Below are 20,028 nucleotides of genomic sequence, written 5' to 3'. Positions count from 1 at the left end.
AGTTTGCATGTTCTTGTGGATGGATGTAGGATTCGCTCTTTATTTCATAATTTTTGAACACTAATGCAGTCTAAGTATGAAGTTACAATCTAAGATGGCCGAAGCAGAATACTGGTTCAGCCTAGCTCCCCTCCTCCTATTGAAGGAAAAATTCAAAAATTGACTGAAAAATCCAATTCTTTTTTCCTGTAGCTGTGAAGCATTGGAGCTGTGGAGGAGTAGCTGCCATTGACCGAGCACTAGACGGTAGCTATATTTAATCCCGTCAATAACTAAAAGATGTAGAGAGGATATTTTCACTATTAGTGTAACCCTCAAACTCAAGCTCAAGGGTTTGAGGGTTACACTAATAGTGAAAAACTACTTGAGTTTGATGAACCAGTAACAGTAGACCCAGAATATCCTCCACCCACCATTGAAGAGATAAGGAACCAGATTAAAAACCTTAAGAATGGTAAAAGGCCAGGCGAGGACGGTATTCCTGCTGAACTTCTCAAGGCTGGAGACGAAATCCTCTGTTTCAAAATCCACAAGCTAATCGAGCAAATTTGGGTAAAACATGAAATACCAGAGGAATGGAAGGTAGCTGTGGTATGCCCCATATATAAAAAGAAAGACAAATCCGTATGTGACAACTACAGGGGCATAGCGCTACTCAACACCTGTTATAAGATCTTCTCCAACTGCCTATTAGAACGAATAAAATTGGAGAATACTAAGGAAGTTTCCAGGCAGGGCGATCAACCACGGACCAGATTTTTGTCCTAAAACAGGTCTGTGAAAAAATGTACGAATACGGACGAGAGATACATCTCCTGTTTGTAGACTTCGAGAAGGCTTACGACAGCATGCATAGACATAGCCTGATTAGAACTATGACAGAGTTTGGTATACCAAAGAAGTTGGTCAAACTGGTAGAGGTATGCCTAAATGACACAAAACTTAAGGTTAAGGTAGGCAATCAAATGACAGAACGCTTGCAAGTTGTAACAGGATTACGCCAAGGAGATGGGCTATCACCTGTCCTCTTCAACCTGGCACTTGAGAAGGTAATGCGGGATTTCAACAAAGAAAACATCAAGGGTATTCAAATTGGTAATGAACACATTACATATCTGGCCTATGCAGACGACATTGCACTATTAGCATGCACACAAGAAGATCTGAAGAGAAGTATCCAGACCTTGGAGTTATTGGCAGCTAGGATCGGTCTACAAATTAGCTCTGAAAAGACAGAGTATATGACCATAGGAAGAAAGATCCAGAACTCTCAAGATTTAATTGTGAACAACACCAGGTATAAACATGTGAAAGAGTTCAAATACCTTGGATCATTTTTTACAGAAGTAACATCAACTGAAGCAGAGATAAAAGCACGACTGCAGGCGGGAAACAGATACTATCACTCTCTAGGCCCTATATTAAAATGTAGAAGTGTCTCGCAACAACTAAAGCTACGGTTGTATAAGACATTAATAATGCCAGTAGTACTTTATGGTTCTCAAACATGGAGCACTCGAAAACAAGACCTTAAGCGACTGCTAACATTTGAAAGGAAAGTCCTCAGGAAAATATTTGGACCGGTCAGAGATCAGACTACTGGAGAATGGAGAAGACGCCATAACGCTGAATTAGAAGAGCTGTACAAGGAGCCTAACATCTTGGGAGTGATGAGAAGCAAAAGACTGCAATGGGCTGGACATGTTGTTAGAATGGAGGCAACAAGATGGCCCAAAATCACAATGGACTGGATCCCGTCAGGCAGCAGACCAGTGGGAAGACCTAGAAAGAGGTGGATCGATGGAGTGAGAGAAGACCTGTTGCAGCTGGGAGTCACGGAAAACTGGAGACAGATAGCAGGAGACAGAGACAGATGGAGAGCTGTAACTGTGGTGGCGCGCGGTCCTCTGGGCCTGATCGCGTGAATGAATGGATGATGAATGATGATTAGTGTAACTCTAGGGAGTTGCTTCAGTCAGTCCAGCCACAGTCCTATGTGGGAAGGATGGGTAGTAATAATATGCAGGGGAGTAGCCTAGTGCCGATGTTCAAGTGAACAGCTGCTGGGAGGGACATATGGATGGGTAACATTATTAGAACAGTGACCCAGTGTCCCAGTACGGATATAAATCCCTGCGCCTATTTTCAGGACCACTGTAGTTACAGCATTGGTGAATGACACACTTATACATATGTAGGAGTTGCAAGCCACATCTGAGTCAACAGGAACACGGGAAATCTTCGTACGATTTTTTTTACGAGTACAGTGCTCATAATCTTACTTAACACGGCATCTGAAGACGAAAAAACCGACCAGTCACCGCCAGTCAAGTCCGGCGCCAACTACCAAGTATATTAGTCTACCTGAAGAGCTGACAAGCGGGAACTTTTCTTTGTAGCTGCCGTTCGCGGCAGGGTTAATCTGTGGCTTCTTGTCACCAACCTCTAGTGACTTCTCCTGCTGCGGGCCCTGGCATACCGCGAGACATGCGGTCATGACTTGGACGTATAATTTTAACAACAATTCCATCCCCGACACAAACTCCCCAGTTTAAAAACGTCCACTTTACCCAGTCTACACACCTCGAATTTCTCGTACGAAACTTGTACGAGTTATGTTCGAAGACAGAGTAAATCAGAGCATACACGGACTTTCTCATCGCAAAAGTATCGATACTCGTTGTGAAATTCCTGTATAACAGCATGGCATAGACTATATTTCTTCTAAGTATTCTCTCTTCATGTAAAAAAGCTGTTCATATCTGCTTAATGTCTGTTACATCCTGCATCACAAGACCAGAATATTTAACTCATTTTAGAATTATTACCGAGTACTAAGAGCGCGCTCTACCGTTGTAACAGGATGCCTCCTCACTTTCTAACTCTCTTAAGCCAGTCAAATGTCTCGTCTCTTACGAAGTTTCGTAAGGTAGTCAAATAGCAGCACAGAGGAGTTGCCAGTACCAGGTTAATACTATGTATCACTTTATAAATTTGCTAATGTAGCTGATTTTATTACAATGGCCATCACTCCCCGTGTAGATGAGAAACTGAAATTCTGTTAAAAGATATAGCCGGAACGAAAACCGCCTGATTACCTCTCCAGCTCACGAATAATATTCGTGGTACTCCTGCCCTCGGTTCCACCTAGTAGGTGGCATGTAGTTCATATCAGAATCATTGATTAATTAATTGTATTGATTGTGAGAGACCCTTTGCAAGATCAGTAAGTTCCTCCTACTGTAGGGTTACACTCGCCAGATAATCTTTACAGACAACTCTGGGGGCTTCCCACAAGCTAGGTAGATGCTTCCTCCAATACGAAGACGGGTAGCAACTGTCGTCAAGTGTCTGAAGATGTAATTGCGGTGTACTGCTCCCAAACTAATCCTGTTGAGACATGTCGGTCTGTGGGGGCAGTAGGATGTTTCTCTCTATACTCCAATCCCCGCAACGCCTCTGCCCCTGTCACCGCCACCGCCTCTGGGTCGCCTGTAAACTGCTGCCAGCACTGCCACCACGTCACGAACCCCCACCTCGCGAGTCGGGGCTGTACCGCTCCCAGCCGACAAGCCATGTATCGCCGTGCCAGACAGATGGTAATAATTCCAGACTCGCAAAAGTTACCCTATACTTAGCGGTAGAAGAGGCCACTTAAATGTCGCTGGGGTAAATACCAAGATGTTCTCCTCATCCCATCTACAAGCGAGATATTTTGAGATGTGTTTCCAAAATGTGTCAGAAAGGCAGTGGACAATAGCAAAATACCTGTCTCCTGACCACTCTATCCCAAATATGTATGAAGCTGCAGGCATGGGTTTCCCTCAGAATCCAACCCTGTAGACGTGTTCCTATTGGCTTCCGCCAAAATAGTGGATGGATGCGTCGAGAACTCAAATGAGAACCCCTGGAGGGAATGCGATCTTCTTTTCGAGGAACACTGTTGAGAAACGACATTTGATGATGAGGGCAGAAGGATTCCGCTTCCACCAACGTATATTTCACGTCAGGCCCCCCAAGATAAGACACGAGAAATTAGTCCTCATACAGAGGCATATATATATATATATATATATATATATATATATATATATATATATATATATATAGTATTTTTTTGCTCGCTCTATTTGTCACTGGAATAGGAAAAGTACCATCCGCTACGCATAGTATGATGGCTTGAGAGATATGCATATAAGCTACTGCCCATTAAAATTGCTACACCACGAAGATGACGTCCTACAGACGCGAAATTTAACCGACAGGAAGAAGGTGCCGTGATTTGCAAATAATTAGCTTTTCAGACCATTCACACAGGGTTGGCGCCGGTGGCGACACCTACAAGGTGCTGACATGAGGAAGGTTTCCAACCGATTTCTCATACGCAAACAACAGTTGACCGGCGCTGCCTGGTGAAACGTTGTTGTGATACCTCGTGTAAGGACGAGAAATGCGTTCCATCACGTTTCCGACTTTGATAATGGTCGGATTGTTGCCCATCGCGATTGCGGCTTATCTTATTGCGACATTGCTGCTCGCGTTGGTCGAGATCCAATGACTGTTAGCAGAATATTGAATCGGTGGGTTCAGGAGGGTAATACGGAAGGCAGTGCTGGATGTCAACGGCCTCGTATCACTAGCAGTCCAGATGACAGGCATCTCATCCGCATGGCTGTAGCGGATCGTGCAGCCACGTCTCGATCCCTAAGTCAACAGATGGGGACGTTTGCAAGACAACAACCATCTGCACGAACAGTTCGACGACGTTTGCAGCAGCACGGACATGGACTATCAGCTCGGAGACCATGGCTGCGGTTACCCTTGACGCTGCATCACAGACAGGAGCGCCTGCGATGGTGTACTCAACGACTAACCTGGGTGCACGAATGGCAAAACGTCATTTTTTCGAATGAATCCAGGTTCTGTTTACAGCATGATGTTGGTCGCATCCGTGTTTAGCGACATCACGGTGAAGGCACGTTGGAAGCATGTATTCGTCATCGCCATACAGGCGTATCACCTGGCGTGATGGGGTGGGGTGCCATTGGTTACACGTCTCGGTCACCTCTTATTCGCGTGACAGCAGTTTGAACAGTGGACGTTATATTTCAGATGTGTTACGACCCGTGGCTCTACCCTTCATTCCATTCCTGCGAAGCCCTACATTTCAGCAGGATAATGCACGACCGCATGTTGCAGGTCCTGTACGTGCCTTTCTGGATGCAGAAAATGTTCGACTGCTGCCCTGGCCAGCACATTCTCCAGATCTCTCATCAATTGAAAACGTCTGGTCAATGATGGCCGAGCAACTAGTTCGTCACAATACGCCAGTCACTACTCTGGATGAACTGTGGTATCTTGTCGAAGCTGCATGGGCAGCTGTACCTGTACACACCATCCAAGCGCTGTTTGCCACAATGGCCAGGCGTATCAAGACTGTTATTACGCCCAGAGGTGGTTGTTCTGGTTACTGATTTCTCAGGATCTATGCTCCCAAATAGCGTGAAAATGTAATCACATGTCAGTTTTAGTATAATATATTTGTCCAATGAATACCCGTTTATCAGCTGCATTTATTCTTGGTTCAAATGGCTCTGAGCACAAGGGACTTAACTTCTCAGGTTATCAGACCCCTAGAACTTAGAACTACTTAAACCTAACTAACCTAAGGACATCACACATATCCATGCCCGAGGCAGGGTTCGAACCTGCGACCGTAGCGGTTGCGCGGTTCCACATTGTAACGCCTAGAACCGCTCGGCCACTCCGGCCGGCATTTCTTCTTGGTGTTTCTTCTTGGTGTAGCAATTTTAATGGCCAGTAGTGTAGATGTAGATGTAAGTACAATATACTTATTACAATGTTAGTCCATCCATGTACAGGCACACAAAATTCGCGAAAGTATGTCGTCTCTCATTTATCAAGAAAACAACAGGTGGAACTTCTGCTCCTGATAGTCTCTCGGTAAAAACCTTCATATTAGCTCTTAATTCTCTCATTGCAGTCACTTCATGTGGCGTATGTGCGAGGCTGTAACATGTCTGCCCAAAACGCTTACAAGAAACGGTGTAGAGCTCATCTTGAACGTTTACCGTTTTCTGGGGGTTTCATTTATACGGGCGGATGATAGTACGTTTCTCCTTTACCGAAAGGATATTTTTAGTGCCTTAACTACCACTCCCAACGAGGTGAAACATTCGTAAATTGTTAAGAAAAGATCGACACCACGTGATGCTGTATCAATCCGCTGTGACAAAAGATACAGAGGTGACCATGTCAATTAACTACTTTATCTTATTCTTTGATAGAGATTCTTCAACACCTCCCGTGAGAACACTCGTTTTATAATGCCATTTCTATAAAAATGAAATGGGCGTGTGACACTGTTGGCCAGGAGGCTCCATCCGGGGGAGTTCGGCGGTCGAGTGCAAGTCTTACTTGAGTCGACGCCACTTTGGGCGACTAGCGTGCAGGTGATGAGGATGAAATATTGATGAGAACAACACAACACCCACGAGCGGGGAAAATCTCCTACCCGGGCCCGCTGCGTGGGAGGCAAGCACGGTACCACCCAGCTAAGCAAGTGGACGCCCTTTCTCTATTTATCTGGGGACGCTCCCTTTCCTGAACTAGTCACCCCTCAATGAGTGTGGAATTTTATTAACTACTGATCCACAACCAGAAGGAGAACCGACATAGTCTACCAGTTAGTGGAGAAGTGGCTGCAAAATTACCACTGAAAAAATTAAAATTAATTACAACGGGTAATAGCGAGGGAAAGTGGAGTTCCAGCCAGGGATCAGAGCGTATATTTTGTAATTTAGTTCCTCTTTCAGCGCATCTCTGAGAAATGAAGAGCGAAGGCTAGCACACGCTAACGTGTGGACCCGGTGAACCCTCTTTCACTCTGAAAGCTTAATGCATTTATATTGGGCACTGATTATTTTTAAAGGGCTTGGTTTCAAGAATGTTGTAGATTGCGTATCACTGATCTCTCTTATTTTATCATGCTCAGAAAACATACTCATTTACAAAATATAAAGACTTACTCGGTATTTGTTGCCACAAATGTACATAGCGTTGAGGTGAGGCCTCTTATGTGTTGATAGTGTTAAATACACGCACGCTACAGAAGGAAACAAGGAGAATTTTGGTTTCAGGATTGCATCTAGTCAAACCGCGAGGAAAGACATCCATAAATTCAGTCAACATGCACTAGATATGGTGAACAATCGAACATAAACTTCCTCTGATAAATAGGTTTAATAGAACAGAGCTCTGAGAAAGAAGCAGAATCGGACCACGGAAACACAAAGTATTAAAAGCATATCAAATTACGCATTTGTAGCCCACCAAGCATAGAGAAAACACGACAAATAACCCAGCCGGCGGTACTGGCGCTTCCAAGATGTTTTCTATTCGTTTTGTTATTTTGGGGGTAAATTTAGCGAATGAACTTTAGAGTTGAGCTACTTCAAATGATTCTGGGCTGTATCTGAGAAATAATTTGCCCTCCGGCACTATGCCTGCGACTATGTAGCTGAAATTGATTTTCTTAAGTTCATTTGGTAGCACAAATCGCCTACGATCGTCTACATTCACTTTATCCGCAATACAGTGCACACGTGGAGCACAGGGAACAAGTCCCACGTACCACAAACACTTATTAATATTCGAATACGTGATCCAGAAATATAACCATTCGCTAATATTTAACATTTCACACGATTTCATGTCTAAATCTGATACAGAAATAAGCATATGCACTTTAAAACCAATGAACTCCCTACCACATGGCACGAAACAAAGGACAAGCACTTTTACTACATTTTAAACGGATTTCTGGGTAATAAATTTAAAAAATGAGCACGGTTCCTGCAATAGGTTTACCTGCTCACCCTAATGGTCCAAAGAAAAATTGATTAGATAACACATAATACATTCTGATACTTTTCTCCAGCAGATTCGAGACAGACACACTAAAGGCACGTTCGCTCTCTAAACCGTCTTCTTTTACTCTCCTCGAAAATGGCGGACGTCCGAAGGTCCTCCAGTGCCTAGTGGAGGGGGTGGCCGAACGAATTGGCTATGATCAACGTCACTACGCAAATCGGAAGTTTTCGGACTATCTTCGGTCACGACCTACCAGTGTTCCATCTCTGCCACTACCCCAGAGAAATGAAGATTGCACGACAACACAAGATCCTCTAAGAAGATTCGTCTGCTACGATTGAGCTACAGATGACTACGCTTTAGGAACAGGTGGGGAGAAGGTGTGAGATATATATGACGTGCGCGCAAACTCACAGCCACCACACACACAAAATAAAAATGATAAAAAAGATACAGTGATATTCTCAATAAAATACATCATCCGTTGGCATGGGGATTGTCATAAGTGATATCGGCTGAAGAGCCGCCTGATTAACTGTTTCCTGATGACGAAAATTTGGAAATGAACGAGCAGAGAATTTTACTGCTTATTATTATGGAATGCCTACAATACTGCCGTTTCAACCCGTCAACATCGCTTTTGGCAGAGTATCCCTTACGTGCCGTATTCTCAGGCATTCTCCAGTCTTCGATATACAGTATTTGAATCCATCTGATTTCAACTAGTAAGAGATGTCCTCGGCCAAGTCACAGACTGCTGTTAATTCTCTCGAAGTCCCATGACGTTCCAACAGCACTGTTCAATTAATTAGAAGGCTGTCTAGTCCTCCAGCCATCACTGACTAGGCAGAGAGCTCACACAACGAGAAATATAGCACACTAACATACAGGAGGAAATTCACAACCATGTTGAGTATATGTAGACTACACAAAGAAATACAGCAATGTAACACCCGCAGTTCATCTGTAACGAATGACATCCACAAATATTCATCTGTACATGTCGTAATCTCATTTATGATATTCCTATGATTACTACACTAGAAATACGACAGTGTAATGGTGCCAGAGACTTTGTTGACAGCACAGTGTTTCCCTCTCTCTCTCTCTCTCTCTCTCTCTCTCTCTCACACACACACACACACACACACACACACACACTCACTATTTTTATGACATCCAATGGAGTGAAACAACGAACTATAAAAACTTCGGCAATATATCCTGGTAGAGAACTCTATCAGATTTTACCTCGTCTTTCGCTTCTGACATATCGAAAACAAATAACGTCTGCCTGTCAACATCGAGAATATGTGGTGACCCCATTAAATATGCCTGTATTATTCCACTGGAACAGATGGCCATTAATTGAAGTCGCTTACTCAGACCTGTGTAAAGTTTTGTCGTCTGTGCTGGAGGAAGACCATATCCCACAGACTACAAATCACAATAGGGGGTTCTTGTGTTGTTGTTTGATAAGCAGTTTGATACTTTTTTCTGCTGTATCACATCGAAGCAGCGTATGGTTGAAGCTTTGTACATTTTGTATTTCTCCAGGAGCTCTGTCAGGTATTAAATCGACATTGGCTGGTACAGAAAGCTGGACATTCCATGGTGTAAGCTCTACTGCTCCGACAACACACAGGATAGTTAAAATAAAAGACAGAGGTGGTGTTCTTTATTGACAAAAATGAGAACGCCATCACAACATATGGAAACTGGAAGAGTCTGCGGCATTACCAAACAACTGCCCAGTAATGGTGACCTCTAAATTTAATCTCATCTTACACAGCGATAGGGTAGCCAGATGTCTCGGTGTTTCATTTCTGAAGAGATCGAGAGCGCTGATTTCTCATATCCGTGATGTGTACTGCATGCATATATATGACCACAATATCAGTGCCAAGGTGGTCATCATCCTGACCTCCAAATCTTTGGACATTGTGTCCTTCATTGTTGTGGCTTACAATGCATAACTGCATGTAGAACAATGGGGTAGTCTACAGAATTGGAACCAATAGAGCATGGATAGTTTGCACCATCAGTTGTCAAAAGAACCGATGGAGGAATGGAATTATTTTCATGCACACCGGCGAGTACGTAAGTATCCTCATTCCTCCACATTCTTATTTTCCTCAATTTTAAGTATTTCCCATTAAATTTCGTAATTTTACCAGGATTTTCGTAATTTCAACACATTTTACATAATTACTCGAGTTCCAAACCACCGTTCTCGCGCTGAACTCGCATTCGGGAGGACGACGGTTCAATCCCGCGTCTGACCATCCTGATTTGGGTTTTCCGTGATTTCCCTAAATAGCTCCAGTCAAATGCCGGGATGGTTCCTTTGAAAGGGCACGGCCGACTTCCTTCCCCGTCCTTCCCTAATCCGATGAGACCGATGACCTTGCTGTCTGGTCTCTTCCCCCAAACAACCCAACCCAACCCACCGTTGTCGACGACTTATCACGTCAAGGAAATGTCTCATCGCTTCGATATCATGATTCTACGAAACAGTGACAATGCAGCATGTATCTCAATTTCTGTATCATTGTTAAGCTAACCCTTCCATTGCTTTGTCAGTGTTGTATACATATGGACATATTGCGAACCCTGTTACACTGCCTCTATCACCTGACGCAAATAATGTTTCTTAACGCAGACGGACTGGCAATTCTTATTAATATCACTTAGATGCAAAGTATACTGCCCATCTCTAAAGCTGGCAGTCAATTATTCAGTTTTATTTATGTGGGTTTTGATTTTATTAAGCTGCAGTTCACTCTTCAATACAGTCATTTGGTAACATTCCCCTACATGGAAATCTGAAACATACAGATACATATTACGAAGATTATAATAACAAGTTTTCAAAACAGTTTGACATTTGGTTACAAAAACAAATTTTTCTAAAAATAAAGATTTTATAGCATTTTTCACCTTATTCAGACCATTTCCTCAGACTGGGCTTTTTGTCTTCTTCTGTGGACATGAGGTTTCAGGTCCACTGTGTTATGGAGTTTCTTGCACTTCAGATGGGTTACTGTTATATACCTATTTAAATTTGGAAATTCCATGTTTCAGCTCACTAGATGTTTAATGGATTCTGACGAAAAGAGGTTGTCGCATCTTAAACTTGGCATCTTTGAGGTCCTTTCCAGTTATCATGCATCTTAGATCTGGCTTCCGCTTTTCGTTTCATTCTTTCCATCACTAATTCATATTTTCTATCCAGCACAAGGTCTGTACAAGGTAGAATTTCTAAAGTCTCTTCTATTATGCATTTTCTTTTACAATTTAGCAGTTTTCTCTGGCGTAAGTCCCATGGCTTCGTGACATAGGGAATTCATAATAACTACAAAACCTGACACAAAACTGTCCCACGTCCTGTGATAGCTGGAGCAGTAGGTTCTACATAATCTACCTGGCGCACCCATATATCGTTCAATTAGACTACGTGCTGGGTGGTAAGCCAAAATATATTTTACGTTGATGTTGTACTGTTTCATTGAATTAAACTCGGGCCTATTATCTGATAACACTGATTTTGGCTTTTCTGTCGTACAAAGGATTCAACTATCCAATTGAATACAGCTTCAGCTGTTGTGTTTTTGATAGGTAACAGTTTCATAAATTTATAAACCACTTCTAATACTACCAAAATATAGGTACAAGTCCAGAAGTCTTCGGAAGGGAGTCTCACAAACCCACGGAAAGTAAGTCAAGTGTATCTTCCGGTGTGTTACTTCACATAGGACGCTGATTAGTTCTATTGGCCACTTTTTGCCGCCGGTAGGGCATGTTTCTTAACAAAGGGAACCGAATCTCAAGCTAAAAGGTTTGTGTGTCAGTGCTTTGATACAGTATTCGAAGTTCTTAACTAGCTCTGTGTAACCACTCGTTACATATCTGGTCCTTTTTGAAACTAAAATTTATTCGAACTGGCCATGAATAATTTCCGTAATTCATATAAAGTGACGCATTCCCGTTTTTAAGGAGAGAAAATTAAACAAAAGTATAATAAGAATCAATGAAATAGAGTACTAAGTGCCTAGTAGCAAGGGGATTTATTCAAAGAGTTTCTAACGAACGTCCCTCTTAAATCACAACTATTATATAAACCCAACGCAGGTATCGTTAAAGTCTTTAGCGCCTGGGATTTTCTAGAATCTGGGAGTCTTTGTGTTCGGGTCCTGAGTCTCTTAAGTTCATGCGCCACTGCGTGAAATAGTTAATTTCATTGGAAGCCGGGCTACTTGAACGTAAATTTTTGTTTACTTCGTCGTCAAAAGTACGAGAACTGACAGAACTGAGATAACGGTGACATGCAGCGAACATCTGAATCGATAGAGAATCTATATCTATAATTCAAATTTAAGAACTTCAGTTCTTGCCGAAGCTACTATTCAAAAATCGCGTCCCAGCTTGACTTTCGACTGTTCGGACATTTATTACTGGGATAAAGTGTGACTATTCATAGTACTGCATCATATCAAAGAAACTCTGTTAATAAATACTGAACTAAGGAAAAACTATAGTATCCTACGATTTCGAACAGAGTAATACAAGAATTGAAACGTGTATTCGATTATCTCTGGACAATAATAATAATAATAATAATAATAATAATAATAATAGCAACAAGATCATATTTGGCGGCAACCGCTAAACAACGAAGCTAGCCGATAGTAATCATTTGAATTTGAACTCATTAACGAGAGAGTCTGAGTCAGATTAGCGCAAAGTAACATAAACGCTTTCCCTAGGCAGACATTAATTTCTTTCAGTGATCTTTTTTGAGATCTTAAATACACAGGTTACAGTTGTCGCCTTACGTTATTAATTCTTTTTCTATCGTAGGAGGTTCTTTGTCTGAGCTGTCGTCTTCATCGGCCCTAATGATGTCTTCCTACACTTCACACTTTGTGTAATCGTCATGTACTTCGATCATTCATAAGCAATCGTCCGAATCTACCTCATTTTGCAGACTGACGACAGTTCGTTCTACTGGCGTTTCGTTAGCTAGGAATGCTTCATCTGCATCGTTGATGATTTCATCTATCTCCATTCTCCTGTTCTTTTCGATCATACTTGTTTCTCTGCTATTCATTTCTATATAATTGGCAATTCGCGTACTTAGCGCGACGCTCATTTGCTCACTACCTATCACCTCGTCAATATTTGCTAGTTGCGAACTTTGCGCGGGGTTAGTTATTTCACCATTCTCCCTAATGTCGGGCAACGGCATACTGTCCACGACGCTTTTCTTCCTTTAATACTATCAGACATTTTGGCCACATAATATCTTTCTAAATCTTTCCACTCGCATTGCTTTAGTGCTTGGTACAGATCGTCCTTCTATTCGCTCCAATCTGCATTTCCTGACAACTCACTTTCGCAAATTTTAACATTATTACAATACTGTCAGCGATATCTTCCTCGTCTACGAACGTTTTCATATTCTCTCTTGCTACGGTGTCGTTAGCTACCACAGCGCCTTCTCTACTGTGACGCCATTAATCTGTTCTGCTGCTGTAACTCAGGTTTCTGTATGGACAGCTGATCGATCGGATTTTACTGCAGCTGTGTTCGTTTCGCTGCCTGCCTGCCGTGACTTATACTTGATCACGCCTGTCGCTATACTTGTAGCGGCCTGCAACGCTTCGGAAACTCTTTCTTGTGCAGAGCAGTCACAACTTTTATTTCTGTGTTGTTTCCTACGTTTGAGGTGTATCAGTCCGTGTTAGTTTAGCCCGCAATATATGCGATCCTCAGTTTTCCTCGCTTTTGCAGTCGTGTTAATGTCGAGGGGCAAATCCTAACCCGAGAGGCTAAAGTACCTTGAGCCATGCCCCTGTCTCTTTCAGCCATATTAATGCGATATCTATCGTCATCATTCTGTTCACTGCCATTGTGTCTACCACGACTCTTGTTACTATTCCAGTGATACTCTACATCCTCAAATCTTCTCAGAAATTCCGAAAAGCTTTTATACCTTCCAAATAATATCGAGTTTGGATCATCTGCTCCTTGGGTGAGTCAATTTTCGGTACCAAGATTCACGGAAATCGTTCATGGAGTATCTGCCCTATTTTCATACACTCTGGACATAATGAATTCACACCACAAGCATTCTTGTTTCTGTTCTGACCAGTATTCTTCGGCAAATTTTGTTTTAAATCAATAATATCACGTTCAGATTTAGAGGCCACGTTTCAGAATCAACTGTTAATGCACTGATTAGCGTAGGTATATTTTTATGACCTGTTCAATCATCAGCAAAAAGTTCTTTTGTAGTTTTTCAGGATGTGCCAACCAGTATATCTTCTGGCAGGCTCAAAGCATTCCTCACCATGTAACAGTTTGTCATAAGCAGTTCTGTCAGTCACATTACTTGGTTTGTCTCTAATTGTTGCGAGCTAACAACCCAAAGGTGTTAGGACTAACATGCAGTTCCTCTTCGTCGAAATGTCTTGGCTCAAATTCGTCTAGGGGTTGAACCGCACGTGTCGCATTACACGCCCTAAATTAGACACTTGTGACTCTTCGGTTAAATTGTCTGGATGATGGCAAGTTTTCGAAATACGAAGTTAACATCATATATAATGAGAGTAATAATAATATCGGGAACTAAGTAAACCACCCATAAATGACGTAGGCCACCTAGTTGCGATATGGTTAGAATAATGTTTATTCAGAAAGCAAACTGGTAGCGAATCTGTCGTATTTAGAATTACTGTTACACTCGAGAGCATATCCATTTGACACAGTTCGATCATTCACAATCTCATCGCTAATTACAAGTCTAATATTCCACCTCCATACTTACATGGAACGTCAGAGTTCACTCCAGGCGCGCGGCTGCTCACCGCTCAGAGTCAATTCCCGCGACACCACACAACCCGTAATTTTCTAAGTCGTATCACTTACTAGCAGCCTAAAGATCGACTGTCCGCTTTCACGTCTCAATCCGAAGTGTACCCTCTGGTGTCTCCAGCCGAAATGTCCTCTTTGGTGTCTCGACCAGAACTGCCCTCTGCCCGTCCCCGACCGCGTTTCCCGCGTGCCGAACATCTTCGCTCAACTCACTAGCGCAGTTCCCTTTCCTGAAGTGGTCCATCTGATTGGCTACAGCTTATTCTGCATTATTTTACATTTTAACATATTTAAATAATCAAAGCTTGACCACTTTCACGTTCTAAATAGAGTAACAATAATATCCATTATATAATAAACGTTAAATTCTTTTACATAAAACCGATACAATTTTCTTCTTAACTTTGAATGTAACGGCCAGTAGCTTTGCACCAGTGTGCTTTCTGATAAATAAATAAAGAATAAAACTAAGTATTTTGCAGCAAACTTCACAACAAATATTCTATTACCTAATGATTCAAAAAGGTGTCATGCTGTCATCGTTCCATGTGTTTCGAGTGGAGGTAAGGATGATCTGATGCTTAACTGAAAATACTGATAATTTAAATTTACTATACCTTTCAAACAAATAAAGTTACAGAGTTGGTATTTACAACGTTTGTCATTTTAATGATACGCTTCTATACGAAATGTCGATCGTTAAGCTGAACCAAAGCGATCAGATTTTAACATTCAAGTTTTTGTTACTACATTTGTTAATTTCACTTTAACACTAATACTAAAATATGATACATATGATCAATATTCAAGTCTTATTGGGATCACCATGAAATTTTATGGAGGATGGCAGATTAAAATTACTCACTGCTAGAGAATTAAATAGTTTTTATAAATGCTTCCCTTTATGACTGATCTTAGGTTCGCCATATTTAACTCTTTGTCTACAAAAGCCTTCTAATGGATTTCCTTATGACATAGGTTCTCGTCTGTCTCGCTCACACACTGCAGTGCTTAGGCCTCAATAGACAATAGGCATCTGTGAATTACCCCACCTCGTGGTGAATCTACGCCCTTTGTGGCATGTGGTCTTGGACGACAGGGTTCGTTTCACAATTCCTGAAGGCTGAATCATTCGGCCATGTACTTAAATGAGAGCGAAATGCTCGTTAACTCAAATTGTCTTTTCGAGGTCACATATTTTATCTTGAATTTGCGTAGTGTTTTGATCACACTTTTGTTTGCAGTTACTTAAATGCTTACCTATTTTCTTTTCAGAATCCGATAATGTTTTCCTCAAATCTGACAATTCATTCCTACATTCCTCTACAGTTTTGGTTTTCAGACCGAAAACTTTTTCATCCACTTTCGTTACCACTAGAGCCTCCACAATTTCTTGGGTCTTTATGAGTTCTGAATCGAACCCTTCATTGATATCATTGATATGCCCCTACATAGTAGCAACATTAGTATTGAAACTTCCTGGCAGATTAAAACTGTGTGCCGGACCGAGACTCGAACTCGGGACCTTTGCCCTTCGCGGGAAAGTGCTCTACCAACTGAGCTACCCAAGCACGACTCTCGCCCCGTCCTCACAGCCTTACTTCTAACAGTACCTCGTCTCCTACCTTCCAAACTTTACAGAATCTCTCCTGCGAACCTTCGATGGTTCGCAGGAGTGCTTCTGTACAGTTTGGAAGGTAGGAGACGAGGTACTGGCAAAAGTAAAGGTTCGCAGGAGAGCTTCTGTAAAAGTTTGGAAGGTAGGAGACGGGGTACTGGCAAAAGTAAGGCTGTGAGGACGGGGCGAGAGTCGTGCTTGGGTAGCTCAGTTGGTAGAGCACTTGCCCGCGAAAGGCAAAGGTCCTGAGTTCGAGTCTCGGTCCGGCACACAGTTTTAATCTGCCAGGAAGTTTCATATAAGCGCACACTCCGCTGCAGAGTGAGAATCTCATTCTGGAAACATTAGTATTTATGATGTCTGTTTCGGTTTCCATAACCTCAGTTTCGTTACTAAAATCAATTACTTATCTGTCTAATTTTTGAATCTGCCGACTGATTTTAAAACACTATTGTTTCATTTGATTCCCAAGTTACTGTTTTGTGCACTGATGCTATCAATACTACTATTATCTGCCTTGAGTTGGTTGTCAAGACCTCTCACGCAACTTGCCTGTGACTTGAGTTGCCGTTTAACTTATCATGTCCTATGAAAGGTACTGTCCTTTTTCGTAAAGACTTTTCTGCAAGCGTATGCTGCTGGACATTCAGTGCTCGTAAAACGTTTATTTCGCTCTTATTGCTGGTGCTGCTATCTTTATTTTAGTGAATGGAAACTGCTAGACTGTCCTGTCACGGTCGCCATGTACAACACTAACAGCCACCTACACTACTGGCCATTAAAATTGCTACACCAAGAAGAAATGCAGATGATAAACGGGTATTCATTCGACTAATATATTATACTAGAACTGACAGGTGATTACATTTTCACGCAATTTGAGTGCATGGATCCTGAGAAGTCAGTACCCAGAACAACCACCTCTGGCCGTAATAACGGACTTGATACGCCTGGGCATTGAGTCAAACAGAGCTTGGATGGCGTGTGCAGGTACAGCTGCCCATGCAGCTTCAATACGATACCACAGTTCATCAAGAATAGTGACTGGCGTATTGTGACGAGCCAGTTGCTCAGCCACCACTGACCAGACATTTTCCAATGGTGGGAAATCTGGAGAATGTACTGGCCAGGGCAGCAGTCAAACATTTTCTGTATCCAGAAAGGTTCGTACAGGGCCTTCTACATGCGGTCGTGCATTATTCTGCTGAAATGTAGGGTTTCGCTGGGATCGAACACAACTGAAATGTAACGTCTACTGTTCAAAGTGCCGTCAATGCGAACAAGAGGTGAGCGAGGCGTGTAACCAATGGCACCCCATACCATCAAACCGCTCGGTACGCCAGTATGGCGATGACGAATACACGCTTCCAATGAGCGTTCACCGAAATGTCGCCAAACACGGATGCGACCATCATCATGCTGTAAACAGAACCTGGATTCATCCGAAAAAATGACGTTTTGCCATTCGTGCACCCAGGTTAGTCGCTGAGTACCAGGCGTTCTAGTCTGTGATGCAGCCTCAAGGGTAACCGCAGACATGGTCTCCGAGCTGACAGTTCATGCCGTGCTGCTGCAAACGTCGTCGAACTGTTCATGCAGATGGTTGTTGTCTTGCAAACGTCCCCATCTGTTGACTCAGGGATCGAGACGTGGCTGCACGATCCATTACAGCCATGCAGATGCTAGTGATACGAGGCCGTTGGGATCCAGCACGGCGTTCCGTATTACCCTCCTGAACCCACCGATTCAATATTCTGCCATCAGTCATTATATCTCGACCAATGAGAGCAGCAATGTCGCGATACGATAAACCGTAATCGCGATAAGCTACAATCCGACCTTTATAAAAGTCGGAAACGTGATGGCACGCATTTATCCTCCTTACACGAGGCATCACAACAACGTTTCACCAGGCAACGCCGGTCGACTGCTGTTTGTGTATGAGAAATCGGTTGGAAACTTTCCTCATGTCAGCACGTTGTAGGTGTTGCCACCGGCGCCAACCTTGTGTGAATGGTCTGAAAAGCTAATCATTTGCATATCACAGCATATTCTTCCCTTCGGATAAATTTTGCGTATGTAGCACCTCATCGTCGTGGTGTAGCAATTTTAATAGCCAGTAGTGTATTACTGCAGCAATTCACCTACAACATTAGCCCTGTGGAAGGGATTTAATTTGGCCGTCACTGCGTGTTAATGGATGAGGTATCGCAATATTTTTCGCTAACCAAGTAATATGTTCAGTATAAAAGGGATTCTAACCAAGATTATGAAAGTTTTAAAGTAAACTGCAGTTTATGTAATGGGAAAAAAAGATCGCCAGAATAATTAGGCAAAACTGTAACAAGTGGCACAGTGTTCATTAAGAAAGTTACCTGCTATGAATAACACAACTTGGTACTAAGCAGGAAAGTAGTACTATTTACGAAGCAGTAGGGCAATGGTCTGTCATGAGCAATAGGGATGTAACTTTAAAATGTCCTGGCGACAAACTTTCTCTGCCTAATATTACCTGATGTGCTTTACACAGTGTTACTACATGAAGATGTTGTACAGTTATTTTGGACTTGATGGATTAATTACGGATAGACACTAACGTAGAACTGAACTGCAGATAATTATGTTAGCTGACCTGATTAGTAGTTATTTCCTTTTGTAGAATTTACTTCATTGCATTAAGTAGGTCATCTATGAAACATGCGAATCCTTTACACTATGAACAATTGTAGCTAATTAGCTTTTACAGTACGCAGATATTAGTACAATGATATTTGTACTTTATCGGTAGTGTTACTGTAATAGAGATTTCAAAACCGGCTCAACAATCAGCACGCTTTTAAGCACACACAAGAAAATACGAACACTTTAACAAAACCTGTGAAGTATGTATTCATTAACTTGACCCTTAAACTGTGTGACCAGTAACCACTTATTACAATCACTGTTTTATTCAGTTGCTTTAAGTACTGAATATAGATTTTAGTAAGAATGATTTTAAATAAAGTTATTTTTAAATAAACTAATTAGTTCTTTTCTTTGCATCTACACTTATACAAACCCTTAACTCTTCACTTACAGAAATTTACGTGGAATATTTCAGAAACTAAACACTTACGGAATAGACTAGTCCACGATGCCAGAATGAGGTTTTCACTCTGCAGCGTAGTGTGCGCTGATATGAAAGTTCCTGGCAGATTAAAACTGTGTGCCCGACCGAGACTCGAACTCGGGACCTTTGCCTTTCGCGGGGAAGTGCTCTACCATCTGAGCTACCGAAGCACGACTCACGCCCGGTGCTCACAGCTCTACTTCTGCCAGACCACGATGTTTAATGATCAAGATTAAATCTCTAAATATTTTTGCTGTTCTCTTTAATAGGACATTCGGATGTATTGCATCTCTAGAAATAGGATAGAGATTAGAAAAAATGACTAAGGATTCATATAAGTTTCCCAAAAAAGAGTTCATCTAAAAGCGGCTATTTTTGCTTATAAAGCAATCTTCTGTGGGAACGTGGCAACCGTACTCGTGGCTCTTTATGAAAACAAGGCACTGGAAATTGTCAGGCGTCAGATTATTACGCATCAACCAATAAAATCCACGAATAATTAACCTATAATCCTGCAGGTATGATATGTTAC

This window comes from Schistocerca cancellata, chromosome 2, assembly GCF_023864275.1.
Source record: "Schistocerca cancellata isolate TAMUIC-IGC-003103 chromosome 2, iqSchCanc2.1, whole genome shotgun sequence".
NCBI classification, from domain to species: domain Eukaryota; kingdom Metazoa; phylum Arthropoda; class Insecta; order Orthoptera; family Acrididae; genus Schistocerca; species Schistocerca cancellata.
Note: the sequence above shows the minus strand (reverse complement) of the source record.